We start from the raw sequence: 15,250 nt of genomic DNA, 5'->3' as shown, positions 1-15,250 counted from the left end.
ATTCATGTACAATTACAAAATGCATAACAAAATGGTAATTCCTAATAAAAAATGGTAATTAATTAAACATTGTCTTCTTTTATTTTTATTTTTTTCCTCAAAATAAATCTATCTTCTTTTATTTTTCCCACCCAAAATTTTCCAAAAATTTGTTTCCCTCCTAACGTGTTTCACTTATAGCTTTTTTCCCCCCAAAGCTGACTAATATTACTATTTATAAATATTACACGTGCCATGTAGATTTTCAGGGTCCTGTCCAAGGTTGTAACCTCCACAAAAGCTTTTTTTTTTTTTTTCAATTTTTAAGTTATTATTATCAAAACTACGTCGTTTTGATTCTATTTAAAACAAAACATAAAACCCTAACGTTTCTCATTCAGCCGCCCCTCCCTATTTCCCATTTCCCCTAGTCTTTTTCATTCTCTCTCTCTCTCCCTCTCTCCACCGTTCTCTGTTGTGCTCCATCGCCGCCGTTGAGAAGCTCGCCTCGCCGCCATGGTTCACTCTGACCATCGCCTCGCCGCCGTGAGGACCTGTGAGGATTCGCCTCGCCGCTGTGAAGATGCCGTGAGGAGTGAGGACGCCGTCGAGCCCCATTCTCTTCGCCTTGCCGCCCAAACCTCATCATTTGCTCCTCAGTCTCAGCCTCTGCATCTCTGAGCGTAGCTGAATCGAGCACAACCCAAGGAGCCAACCGAATCGGGTCTTTGATTGTTGGGCTGCCAGTGGCTTCGCAAGTGAGTTTAATCTTTCTGGTACAGTTCAAATGGGTTCAATTTATTTATTTGGTTAAAATAATTAAAGCTATTTTTTTTTTTCTGATTGTTTTCAGTTTGTGCATTTCGAATTGATGAAATCGGGCTCCACTTGTCCGGTTTGTAAAGTCCCATATTGGCGTAGAGGTATGAGACTCATGACTTTTCAGTTTTATCACAAGGGTAGTTTAGTTTTAGTCATTTAATGTTATGAACATGATCTGTTTGTGTAAAGTACCATAATGTTTTGGGGAACATGTTGGCTTTGTGGCTAATTAGAGATAGCACAATAAAATGGGAATATGGAAAATTAGATATGGTTTAGCATTAAGCCAATATAGCCCATTAGATAAGTAAAAATTGTAATGGGGATTTAGTCACAGGATTCCCAAAGGAAGAGGCTATTGGGAAGATCCTTAGACTAGTAGCTATTCACTGGAAATTTTAATATAGTTTCACCCAATAAATTAACTTTCTTATAATAATGAATGAAATACATTCCAAAAAGTCAAAAACAAATTAATTTCCCAACGTGTAATATATAATAGGTTGAGCCACTTGACAGTTGACACAAACACAATAGGTTAGATGTAAATTTTATTTATTGTAATAATAATATTTGAAATGTTTGGTCATAAAGCTTTATTTGGAGTTGGTTTTTTAAATTTTGTTAAAACTTAAGTAATAGAATTCTAATTGAAATAAATCTGTCTTAATAATAATAAAAAAGATACTATTTGATATTTTATTTTTTGAAGGCAATACTAGTTGATATTTTGATTATAGAGTTTTATTTATTTTATTTAAACACAATATAACCATTGCTTAAGTCACTAGTTGCAACATGTATGACAGAGCATGAGCCATTTGTGCTGTGTCCGAGTTTGACTCTAAGATGTGTTGGTGGGGCCTAGGATATATCTGTACGCGCATAAACCGATGAAGGAGTTGACAAAGTTCATGCTATAAGAACTCTTCTTCCTTATTTCTCGCAGCGTTTACTCTGTATATAAGTTATAAAAATGCCATCGAAGCCTTAACTCACACTACTACTTTTATGTTCTCTGACTTCATAGTACACAAAATACAAAAGCAAAACTTTTGGCTCTTCAAATACCTCTGCTCCGCTCAACTTAAAAGCGCTGGTTTGAATCTGATCCTTTGTGTCAGCGAGTTCTGGCCATAGCCAGGTAACCATTATACTCCATTCATCAGTTGGGGTCTGTTTTTTTGTTGTCTAGAAATCTAATGCTTTGATGGGTTGCGTTTGTTTCATTATTAGATATATAGATATTGAGTACTGTGTTTTGTGCACAGTAAGGGAAACACACATGCATATGCATATTTCTAGGGACTGGTTTTGTTTAGAGATTTATTAAATGAAAATTTATGCAAAGATTGGTTATTGAATTTAGTGGAACATTGATTAAGTGGGTCAATTTTATCAGGTAAAAATTGTGTGTGAAAGCCTTAATAGAAGCAGTAGATTTTTGGACTTCTTTTCCTGGTTTATTTATTTATGATCAAAACTTATTATTGAGTTTCAGTTTGTTTGAAGTCAAGAAAAAGAAAATTGTATATTTTAATCTAGATATTTCTAGGGACTGGTTTTGTTTAGAGATTATTAAATGAAAATGTATGAACCATGTTCTGCAGAGATTGGTTATTGAATTAGTGGACCATTTACTTAAGTGGGGCAATCTTATCAGTTAAAAGTGGTGTGATAAATGCCATATAGAAGCAGTAGTTTGTTTGGACTTGTTTTCCTGGTTTATTATTTATTTTTTGTGATCAAAATTTATAAATGAGCTTGTGTTTGATTGATGTCAAACTCAAAAGTGGGACATTAAAATCTATGCATAGATTGGTTATTGAATTTAGTGGAACATTAACTTAACTGGGTCAATTTTATCAGGTAAATTTTTGTGATGATAGCCTTAATAGAAGCAGTAGATTTTTGGACTTCTTTCCCTGGTTTATTTATTTATTTATTAGACTTATGGATATCATCTTTAGAGAATATAATTATCATTAGAGATGGAAGGTGGGTCTCCACCATGTGTTCGTGTGTGTGTGTGAGAGAGAGATTTGTAGGTTCAAAGTTGTTTGGTATGATCTAGAGAATGCTAGTGGATTCTTTTGGTGGTAAACAAGGAATACCATGCAAACTAATGTCTAATGTTTTAGATTTTGAGTCTGATAAGATGTCTCTCTTTGCAGGCTTTGAAGTAAACTAACTTTTGTAGACTCTGCTAAAGCAAAATGGTTTCCAACGCTACAGCTGGACTGACATGTCCATCCCCAATGAAACCTACCTCAAATGGCATATTTCAGGGAGATGATCCTCTTCAATTTTCACTGCCTCTTGCCATTATGCAGATATGCCTTGTAGTTGTAGTTACATGGGGTCAGGCTTTCATCCAAAAGCCATTAAGACAGCCACGAGTTATTGTAGAGATCATTGTAAGTTCATTTTTTCTTCCCATGCAATAAAATTTAATTAAAAGTCAGTTTCTCTTGACTGATATGACATGCTTTTGTGCATCCACTATCACTTTAATCCCTTAAGGCAGATACTTAAGATTAGTGTGTAGGTCCTTCACTCTAAGATATCTTTACTAATTTTTTATGTCAATTTGTTAAGAAAATTTCAAGCACTATTCTTTCTCTAAAATTATTTTCCAGTAAAGATTTTTATTTTATATAAGGAATCAACAATATTAATGCTGATTTGGCAGAAATATGTAAGCCTTATTGTGTTGTTTATCATTGTTATTTATCTAGTTTTCCTTTGAATTTTTTTAGTATTTATGAAAGCCTATATATATATATATATAGATTTTTGGTGTTAAATTTTGGGTATAGGAGCTTTGGGATTTGTAAGGGTTTATATTGTGTTGTAATGTGTTTAATTTTGTGCGATATAGGCCAAAGGTTTCATTGGCACTTTTCTTCAATTACAACACCTCGTTGGGACCGCCTTATCGGGTTTTGGTAGATACCAACTTCATCAATTTCTCTATCCAGAATAAAGTGAGTGATTAGTAGTTTTATTCCATTTTATTTTAAATGGGTTTGGTTCATAAAAATGCATAGTTTGAGAGAAATTTTTATTGTTCATGACTTACTGAATGTGTGTAATTACCGATTGAGAAGGAAAAAAAAATCTAAGAATGAGATAGAAATCCTTATTCAATTCTAGAGCTTGTTCTCTTCCCATTAAGGCATTGAAGGATATGTTCTGGAAGCATGGATAAAAATAATAACTTTATGTATTTTGACTTGGTAACTTTGCATTATAGTCCTAACTTATGCAATTTCTTTCATTGTTGTGTAGCTGGACTTGGAGAAGGGAATGATGGGCTTCCTATATGCAAAATGTGAGTTTAGAATCATTGGTTTCTTCAATTTAATGTGAATATTAATTTGCTGCAAGAATTGTTGTGCCGTGTTGATGAGGTATCCTAAGTTCAACATAGTTAATGTGGTTTTATAACAAGCATTGAGTGCCATTTATCATTGGCAAACACTTAAATATGTGTTGGTTGCTTAATGATATTTATCAAAATATTACTCTTGGTTGTGTGGATGTCCATAAAAATGCTTAAGGAATAAAATGAGGAACATTTTTTAAATTATGATTTTATTGAATCTGCCTAGCTTGTGGATTGAAGGCACTCCTTGTATCACGCAATGTGTGATGGCACTTCTTCTGTGTACAAATGACCACATTTTTTCTTTTGTTAATTTTATGATAAATAGACATTGTTATGTATTTGATAATATATTTTTATGTTAATATAATGTTAGTTTTGAGACAATTGTGGTGTTATCTGGTTAAATTTGTGGTATTGTCTTAGTGGGGCTAAAATTATTACAGGATTATTTGTAATAGAAATGTGGTTTTAAAACCCACCAGAAAAGGAAAAAAAAAAAAAAAGACCTATAGCGGCGGGCAAAAACCGCCGCTAAAGGTGCACTTTTTATGTTATAAATGATTCCCTATAGCGGCGCTTATCGTCCGCCGCTAAAGATTGAAACATATAGCGGCGTTTCTACCCGCCGCTACAAGTGCAATTAGTTTGTTTTGATTAATTGCCTATAGCGGCGCTGTTTGCCCGCCGCTAAAGGTAGACACCAATAGCGGCGGGGTCATTCCCGCCGCTAAAAGTCAATGCCACGAATTCTGAACACGTATGGCGGCGGTTTTATGCCCGCCGCAATAAACCTTCACCCGCCGCTAAAAGGTACATCTATAGCGGCGCTTTTTTCGACCGCCGCAATTGACCTATAGTGGCACTGCAACACTGACGGGACGGCCCGCCGCAATAGCACCCGCCGCTATAGGTCGAAGGTACCTTTAGCGGCGCTTTTTTGGGCTTTAGCGGCGGTTTTGGCCCGCCGCAATAGCCCAGTTTTCTTGTAGTGCAACACCTACCTCTCATGCACCTTATTTTATAATAATGCTTATGTTAAGATTGTCGTTTGAGGTTACGAATTTGTAGTGCTACAGTATTTAAGTATAAGGACCATTTAAGATAAAAGGCTCTCAACTTTTGTTATTCTACCAAATTTAAAGATACTAATTTTGAGTATTAAAGAAAAATGAAGCCAAAAATATATATTGTAATTTTGGACGTTAAATATGTAAAGTCATATTGATTAGTAAAGAAAAATAAAGAGATGCTTTATCACCGCTCTTGTTTCCCAATATGTCTTGCTAAAATAGGAAAGATGAAATCCAGTATTATTGCTTTGCCCAAAATAATAAATCTCAATTTTTAGTCATAAGAGAAAATGAAGCAAAAATTTATTACTATACAAAATTATAACTTCAGATATTAAAGAGGAGGGGCAATTCTTATTTCGATTCCAAGTTTAAGAACCCCAAACTCAAGCATTAAAATAAGAGATTATTCGGTTTTCTTTTTATAAATAGGGCAACGTATTGAATTATAAGCATACATATGCATGTGACATTTAAATAACGTGACAACTATTTTTGACCATCAATCTTAAATAATTTTAAGATAGTCTCTTTTATTATTCCATCAAAAGCCCAAAAAACTTAAAAAGAAAGTTTCAAGCAAAATTGCAAATTTTATATTTGCCTTATAGGCTTAAAAATAAGAGATGTTCCTCATCAACATTCCAAGTTTCAAGATCCCACTTTTGGGTATCTAAAAGCATGGAGCTAGATATAATTATTGGCCTTGAGATCCTTCTTGCTCCCTTTAAAATTGAAACATGGCATGCCAAATTATTTCTCTGAATTTTGCATATGCTCGTGCTCAAACATCGTTTTCTTTTGATCAATATCTCATATGTTATAGCTCATCAAAAAATAGATCCCTTTTTAGGAGAAATCCCATAAACATATGATTGATTATGAATTCACAAATAATAATCATGACCCACTATTCCAAACATTTTAAAATGATATTGGCTATTTAATTTTGAGAAGGAATTCCAAAATATATTTGTGTTATGTAAACGCTCTAAGGGATATTATGCTATGTCATAGACGCATCAACATATATCGCCCTTAAGTTAGAATTTTTTTTTTTAATTAATATTATTTGTGAATTTCTTTATTGATATCGTTGCTCCTAGTCTAACACTTTGCACAAAAAGAGTACATGTAGTACAACAACTAGACTAGAGCAACTAGACTATCTCGATTGTACATATATTGTCAAGTCCACAGGATTAAGGATGAGAACTCATCAAGAAGAGCTTGCTAAAAAAAAGATCAAAGGTATGTGACATGATAGCATCATACCACCACATCTCTATCTATATATAATTGTTGACACTATTATAAGGTAATTTTGTACCAAGGCCAAAAATCATGGAAAGGCCTAGACTCTTTCCATATCATCATGAATATTTCTTTCATAATGGCACTACTATGAGGGCGTTTGGGCTGGACGTTTTCTTGCTGATGCGCGTTTGCGTTTTTCGCGTGGGACCCACGCTACAGTAACACAGCAAACACCTCCCTTTTTTTTTTTCTCGCATTTCAAGAGTGATCAGTTACTGTGCAGCCGTATATGTGGACTTTTCTAGTGTGAACAGTGTGCATTTGTGCACTATTCACGGACCCACAAATTCCATTTTTCACAATTTTTTTTATTAAAAATGGGTCCCACGGTACTATTCACATATTTAAAAAATATTTCGCTACAGTGTTTTCAGTTTCAGTTTTCAGTTTCAGCAAAAATAAGCTCAATCCAAACGGACCCTATATGTCTATGATTGTTGACACTGCTATATGTCTATTACATAATGGCTCACACAATGGTATGTATGAGACGTGATGTTGAAACATTAGCTTGAATATTTATTGAATGTGAATGTATGATGATAGATCACATGTCAAGCATAAGTACTCTCTTTAAATTGTAGTATATGCGTAACCAATTAGGCATGTAATAATAGAAGCACATGGCATAACCTTCGTCCCCAAAGGAAGGAAATATAACCTTGAACAAACAAAGTGTCCTAGTACTTGTACCTTCAAAAGAATGAAGCATAAGAGATCTAAGCCTCAAACATGAAATAGCATGTTAAGCTTAACAAAAGAGATCTTAAAGGAGGGAGAGATTGCCAAGAAGACTACAACAATGAAAAGATTGAGGTACGTACACAATAGTATCGTGATTTAAGGTCTCTTGTCGAGTTAACTCATTTTTTTTTTTTCTTTTTAATTAGCCATGCCATATATTAGCTTATTACAAGTAAGTGCAAATCAAACTTGCATGATTATCTACAAATATGTATATATAGAACATGCTGAAAATATTGCTATAAAATTATCACAATTATCACAATTAATATGGCTCTATATATTATTAGTAGCATATGTTTCATCATCATGAATCAAAGAAGTTCTATTAAGTCTCCTAAACTTAAAATGCTAGATGATCGTGTTCACAATATGGTCATAAGTCTAAATCTCAATAAATTTTTGCTATCTCTGTCAACTCACCAAGATCTTTTTAAATTGCTTTAAAAATTATATACAGTGCAAGCAACTAACAAATACTATTTTAAAGAAGCATATAGTCAAATCGGTTCAATTTTTTTTTTTTAATATCATAAAATACTTCTCTATGATTCATATAGAATGCATCTCATCAAATGACATCCATAATTGTATAGCATGCAATTGCATATTTGTACATTGTCATTCCTAACAAAATGCAGCTAGCACTATTGAAGTGACTTAAGCGTACAATTAAGAAGAAGGAAGAGGAAATTGCTATTACAAACAGTAATGGCCATAGTCGTCAAAGCACTCCAAAAAAAAAAAAAAAAAAGTTCCAATCATGATAGACCATTCCTCTAGTCGTCAACAAACGAGAATTGTACTTTTCATGTTTGAACGAGGGCAAAAACGTGGCCTAGTTCTTACGCCTTCAAAAAATTGAAGCAAAAGAAATCTAGTCCTTAGACACGAAGTATCATGTTGAGCTTAAAGAATCTTGAAAAGAGAAGAGCTCATCATCTTAAAAAGAGAAGAGCTGGTCAAGAAGATCCCAGCAATAAAAAGATTGAGGTATGTGACAAAATAGTGTCGTCATTTAAGGTAACACATTTATCTCTGTCTCTTTTATATTCATCAATAAATATTTACACCTAGTATGGTTTCATGCAAAAATGTATGTATTACTAAACAGATCACAAAAGAGATAAAACTCTAGGATTACAAGGAAATAAGAAAAAGGTCGACCTAGACTATTGGTAACTTATTATTCATATATGAATTGTTCTAAAATTCTTGTTTAACCAAGTCTTGGCAAGTGAATGTGCTACTTAATGCAGATATCAACATGGCCTCAAGAAGGTCCAAAATGACATAGCATCAAGGAATCTTTCCAGCAACAAGTGACAAGATTCCTTAAATGGATGTAAGTCACCAAAAAATGGCTAAGTGATAAGATTCTGCCAAGACGGATGTAAATCACTGACAAAGTCTATGTGACAAGATTCCTTGAATGGATGTAAGTCACCAAAAAATGGCTACGTGATAAGATTCCGTCAAGATGGATGTAAATCACTGACGAAGCCTAAGTGACAAGATTTCTTAAATGGATGTAAGTCACCAAAAAAAAAAAAGACAAGATTCCATTAGATTGGTGTAAATCACTGATGAAGTCTAAATGACAAAGCTCCGTAACTGGATGTAAGTCACCTAAAAGTGGATAAGAGACTAAATACCCTTAGACGAGTGTAAGCAGACAAGGATTCTCACACAAACACAAGTCACACACAAATCAAGAATATCAAATGTGACAACCAGAGAATGAATGAAAGAAGAAGCATCGAAGTGATCAAAAATAGTCGTCGAAAGAAATCATCTTACTCTTCAGTAGTGAGAAAAAATGGTCGTCCAAAGAAATTAGCTTGCTCTTCAACAGTGATAAAAAATGATCGTCCAAAGAAATTAGCTCACTTTCAAGATCAAGCTATGATCCCTCGAACGTCCAAAAAGACCTTCAAAAGGCAGATACTAAAAAGAAAGTAGTTGAAGATAAAGAAGTCAGAATCTAAACAAGTCAAGAACATTCCCTAAGCCTAATCAGCATAAAGCAAAATCAGACTTGGGAATGGGGGGCAACTGATGAGTCCATAAAAACTATTAAGGTCGTCCATCTTAATGAACGATCATTACATCATTAGTAGGCCATCAAAGATAGATGAGTAACCGCCCAACATATTCAATAACGACCATCAAAGGTCTTAAACTCTCTCATCAAGACAAAGAACGTTACAATTAGGGTAATAATCACCCTCATTTATGTCCAATAGCTACCTAAGTCACCTATAAAAGGGACAATCTGTCCATTTTCTAAGGGATGTCAAAAACTACTATAAAATAGTACAAAACACTATCTATATACGAAATAGACAAGCTGATACTAACTTAAGCATTGGATGCTTCCCTACTGGGCACAACCTGTTGAAGTGGGCCCGTGTGTGGCTTGAATTGCCACAAGCCCATGTCAGTCTAAGTCACCTTAGTTGACCGAATCCTATTTGTAATAGGAAACCTCTTTTCTGCCGACTTTAATATATACATATAAATATATATATATATATATATATATATATATAGTATTAAGTGCAGCCGTGGGACTTTTAGAGTAATTCCAATTAACCTAGTGAGCAGCCGCATGAGAGAAAATAGAGAAAAGAGAGGCAGCCAGCTTCTATTCTTATTGTTTCTGTGAGAGAGTGCTAGAGTGTAATTGGGATTTGGGTTTCTTGAGATTGTTCTTGTGCACTATTGTATTTTTCCTAATAATAGTGAAATCCCTGCAACTCCGTGGACGTAGGCAAATTGCTGAACCACGTAAATATTGTCTTGTGTGTGTGATTGTTTTTCTTTGGCATGTGTTTTCTCCATTTGTTTTGTTTCTCACAGGTTGAGATTTTGGTTAAATTCCCTACAACTGGTATCAGAGCCTAGGGTTAGGTTTGAGTAGGAGCAATGGCAGAGGAAGCAGGAAAGGCGTCTGGAATAGAAAAGTTTAATGGCACAGACTTCACGTATTGGAGGATGCAAATTGAAGATTATCTCTATGGGAGGAAATTGCATCTGTCTCTTTTGGGGACAAAACCTGAGGCTATGAAGGTTGAGGAATGGGCTTGTCTTGACAGACAGGTACTAGGAGTTACAGGTTAACTCTGTCTAGGTCTATTGCACACAATATTGTAAAGGAGAAAACCACAGCAGATCTGATGAAGGCTTTGTCTGGTATGTACGAAAAGCCGTCAGCAAACAATATGGTGCACTTGATGAATAAACTGTTCAATCTAAAGATAGAAGAGAATGCATCAGTAGCACAACATCTGAATGAATTTAATACTATCACAAATCAATTGTCGTCTGTAGAAATTAAGTTTGATGATGAGATTCATGCTCTGATCGTCTTAGCTTCTTTACCAAACAGTTGGGAGGCAATGAGGATGACAGTAAGCAATTCTACAGGAAAGGAAAAGCTCAAGTACAATGATATACGAGATTTAATTCTGGCTGAGGAGATTCGCCGAAGAGATGCAGGCGAAACCTTAGGATCTGGTTCTGTCCTAAACCTTAAGACAAGAGGCAGAGATAATGACAAAAATTCAAACCGGAGTAGATCAAAATCCAGAAATTCTAATCGGAACAGAAGTAAATCTAGATCAGGCCAACAAGTACAATACTGGAACTGTGGGAAAATAGGTCACTTTAGGAATCAATGCAAAAGTCCTAAGAAGAAGAATGGAGATGATTCTGCTAATGCTGTAACAGAAAAGGTACAGGATGCATTACTTCTTGCAGTAGACAGTCCACTTGATGATTGGGTTTTGGATTCAGGAGCTTCGTTTCATATCACTCCACACTGAGAAATCATACAGAATTATGTTGCATGTGATTTTGGTAAGGTGTATTTGGCTGATGGTTCAGACTTGGATGTTGTAGATATGGGAGACATTCGGATATTGTTGCCCAATGGATCTGTTTGGTTACTGGAGAAGGTTCGACATATTCCTGACCTGAGGAGGAATCTGATTTCTGTTGGACAACTTGATAATGAAGGACGTGCAATACTATTTATTGGTGATACTTGGAAGGTTACAAAGGGAGCTAGGGTGTTAGCTCGTGGAAAGAAGACTGGTACTCTGTACATGACCTCAAGTCCAAGAGACACAATTGCAGTTGTTGATGCAAGTACTGATACAAGCCTATGGCACCACAGACTTGGTCATATGAGTGAGAAAGGGATGAAGATGCTGCTGTCAAAAGGAATACTACTAGAATTGAAGTCCATTAATTTTGACTTGTGTGAAAGTTGCATCTTAGGAAAGCAGAAAAATGTGAACTTTTTGAAAACTGGCAAGACGCTGAAGGCTGAAAAATTGGAGTTAGTACACACTGATTTGTGGGAGCCTTCTCCGGTTGCATCCCTTGGAGGTTCAAGGTACTACATCACTTTCATTGATGGCTCAAGCAGAAAGGTATGGGTTTATTTTTTAAAAAATAAATCCGATGTATTTGAAACCTTTAAGAAGTGAAAGGCCATGGTTGAGACAGAAACAGGTTTGAAAGTAAAATGTTTGAGGTTAGATAATGGAGGAGAGTACATAGATGGAAGGTTCAGTGAGTATTGTGCTGCACAGGGAATTAGGATGGAGAAGACCATTTCTGGGACACTGCAGCAGAATGGTGTGGCTGAGCGCATGAACAGAACTCTAAATGAGCGTGCTAGGAGTATGTGGTTGCATGCTGGACTACCAAAAACTTTTTGGGCTAATGCTATTAGCACTGTAGCTTACCTGATAAACTGAGGATCTTTAGTTCCCATGGAGTTCAGACTTCCTGAGGAGGTTTGGAGCGGTAAAGAGGTAAAGTTTTTACACTTAAAAGTTTTTGGTTGTGTTTCTTATATTCATATTGATTCTGATGCTCGTAGTAAACTTAATGCAAAGTCTAAAATATGTTTTTTCATTGGCTATGGTGATGAAAAATTTGGCTATAGGTTTTATGATGAACAAAACAGGAAAATCATCAGAAGTAGAAATGTGATATTTAATGAACAGATTATGTACAAGGACAGGTCAACTGTAGTGTCAGATGTGACAAAGATAGATCAAAAGAAATCTGAGTTTATCAACTTAGATGAATTGACTGAAGATATTGTCCAGAAAAGGGGTGAAGAAGATAAGGATAATGTAAATTCACAGGTAGATCCAAGTACACTTGTAGTTAAAGTCCGCAGATCTTCCAGGAACATTAGACCTCCACAGCGTTATTCACCCACTCTAAATTATCTCCTGTTGACTGATGGTGATGAGCTAGAGTGTTATGATGAAGCCTTGCAAGATGAGAATTCAAGCAAGTGGGAGTTAGCCATGAAGGATGAGATGGATTCCTTGTTGGGGAATCAGACATGGGAACTGACTGAATTGCCAGTAGGAAAGAAGGCTTTGCACAACAAGTGGGTATACAGAATAAAGAATGAGCATGATGGTAGTAAACGTTATAAGACTAGATTAGTTGTTAAAGGGTTCCAGCAGAAGTAAGGCATTGACTACACAGAGATATTTTCTGCAGTTGTGAAGATGTCAACAATCAGACTGGTATTGGGAATAGTAGCTGCAAAAAATTTACATCTTGAGCAGTTAGATGTGAAGACAACATTCCTTCATGGTGACTTGGAGGAAGACCTTTACATGATTCAGCCAGAAGGGTTCATTGTTCAGGGACAAGAGAATCTAGTCTGCAAACTGAGAAAGAGCTTGTATGGCCTAAAACAAGCTCCTAGACAGTGGTACAAGAAATTTGACAGTTTTATGCATAGAATTAGGTTCAAGAGATGTGAAGCTAATCACTGTTGCTATGTTAAGTATTTTGACAATTCTTACATCATATTACTGTTGTATGTGGATGATATGCTTATTGCAGGGTCTAACATTGAGGAGATTAATAATCTGAAGAAGCAATTGTCCAAACAGTTTGCAATGAAGGATTTGGGAGCTGCAAAGAAAATCCTTGGTATGATAATCATTAGAGACAAGGCTAATGGTACATTGAAACTTTCACAGTCAGAGTATGTGAAGAAAGTTCTCAGCAGGTTCAACATGAATGAAGCTAAATCAGTGAGCACACCCTTGGGTAGTTATTTCAAACTAAGCAAAGAACAGTCACCGAAAACAGAGGAAGAAAGGGACCATATGAGCAAGGTGCCCTATGCCTCAACTATTGGCAGTTTGATGTATGCTATGGTGTGTACAAGGCCAGACATTGCACATGCAGTGGGAGTTGTGAACAGATTCATGAGTAGGCCTGGAAAGCAGCATTGGGAGGCAGTCAAGTGGATTCTAAGATATCTGAAGGGTTCATCAGATACATGTCTTTGCTTCACAGGTGCAAGTTTGAAACTGCAGGGTTATGTAGATGCTGATTTTGCTGGTGATATTGATAGTAGAAAGAGTACTACTGGGTTTGTTTTTATTCTGGGTGGTATAGCTATATCATGGGTTTCAAATCTGTAAAAGATTATCACTTTGTCTACTACAGAAGCTGAGTATGTTGCAGCAACTGAAGCTGAAAAGGAGATGATTTGGCTACATGGTTTCTTAGATGAATTGGGTAAGAAGCAGGAGATGGGCATTCTACACAGTGACAGTCAGAGTGCAATCTTTCTTGCCAAAAATTCAGTTTTTCATTCAAAATCGAAGCACATATAGACAAAATACCACTTTATCCGTTATCTTGTTGAAGATAAGCTGGTAATACTTGAGAAGATTTGTGGATTTAAGAACCCGGCAGACATGTTGACTAAGGGTGTCACTATTGAGAAGTTGAAGCTATGCGCAGCTTCAATTAGCCTTCTAACTTTAGGACAGAAGGATGAGTTGCAGGGATGAGGGATTGTGTTATGGAGGATTGTGGTTGATGTTTGTAGCTTGTGAGCCCTTAAGGGCTAAGGTGGAGGCGATGGAGGAGTTTGCTAGTGTAGCTTGATCAATTCAAGCCAAGGTGGAGATTTGTTGAAGTGGGCCCGTGTGTGGCTTGAATTGCCACAAGCCCAAGTTATCTAAGTCACCTTAGTTAACCGAATCCTATTTGTAATAGGAAACCTCTTTTCTGCCGACTTTAATATATACATATATATATTGTATTAAGTCCAGTCGTGGGATTTTTAGAGTAATTCCAATTAACCTACTGAGCAGCCGCATGAGAGAAAATAGAGAAAAGAGAGGCGACCAGCTTCTATTCTTATTGTTTCTGTGAGAGAGTGCTAGGGTGCAATTGGGATTTGGGTTTCTTGAAAGTATTCTTGTGCACTATTGTATTTTTCTTGATAATAGTGAAATCCCTACAACTCCATGGACGTAGGCAAATTGCCGAACCACGAAAATATTGTCTTGTGTGTGTGATTGTTTTTCTTTGGCGTGTGTTTTCTCTATTTGTTTTGTTTCTCACAGGTTGGGATTTTGGTTAAATTCCATACACAACCCGGTGGTCTCTTTGATCTATCTCTCTTTTATCTTACAGGTCCTACAAGATATTCTAATGCTCTAGATTGGACGAGTGACCTAACTGACGATTTTGGCATCATCAGTTTTTTTATACCTTTTTCTATTTTTAATTATATGGATTATTAGAGAGAGAGAGAGAGAGAGAGAGAGAGAGAGAGTTGTGATGATTATACATAATTATACACAATTCTTCTTCATGTTAAAAAGTAGCAGGTCCTATTTAATTCAATTTGTAAAACTTTTTCTTCTAAAAAATAATTTGGTAAAGTTTATTGTCATAGAATAAGAGATTTAAGGTTTGATCACGACCTATATCAAGACCAATTAGTGTCTTAGTCTTTTTTTTTTTTTTTTTTTTTGTGAGAACCCAGACCAAAACGACCAGGGGAGAAATAACCATAATTTAAGGAATATCAAACAAAAGAAGGGGGGCAATGTCCAAAGGCACCTCTTCGAGCCAA

At 35.7% G+C, this 15,250-nt stretch overlaps 1 long non-coding RNA gene across 2 annotated transcripts; it reads left to right on the top strand.

Moving 5' to 3' along the window:
* The first annotated feature begins 367 nt into the window (after positions 1-367).
* On the top strand, positions 368-4,393 carry LOC115958421. 2 transcript variants are annotated; one of them, XR_004084529.1, is made up of 7 exons: positions 368-737; positions 833-902; positions 1,611-1,711; positions 1,832-1,945; positions 2,976-3,218; positions 3,683-3,788; positions 4,093-4,393. It is a non-coding gene; the product is annotated as an uncharacterized LOC115958421 (long non-coding RNA). The 2 variants fall into 2 exon arrangements; XR_004084528.1 differs by having other exon boundaries at positions 1,611-1,945.
* Positions 4,394-15,250: the final 10,857 nt, after the last annotated feature.

This window comes from Quercus lobata, chromosome 8 (genome assembly GCF_001633185.2).
Source record: "Quercus lobata isolate SW786 chromosome 8, ValleyOak3.0 Primary Assembly, whole genome shotgun sequence".
Taxonomy (NCBI): domain Eukaryota; kingdom Viridiplantae; phylum Streptophyta; class Magnoliopsida; order Fagales; family Fagaceae; genus Quercus; species Quercus lobata.
The sequence above is the reverse complement of the archived record's forward strand: the minus strand, read 5'-3'. Positions and strand labels throughout refer to the sequence as shown.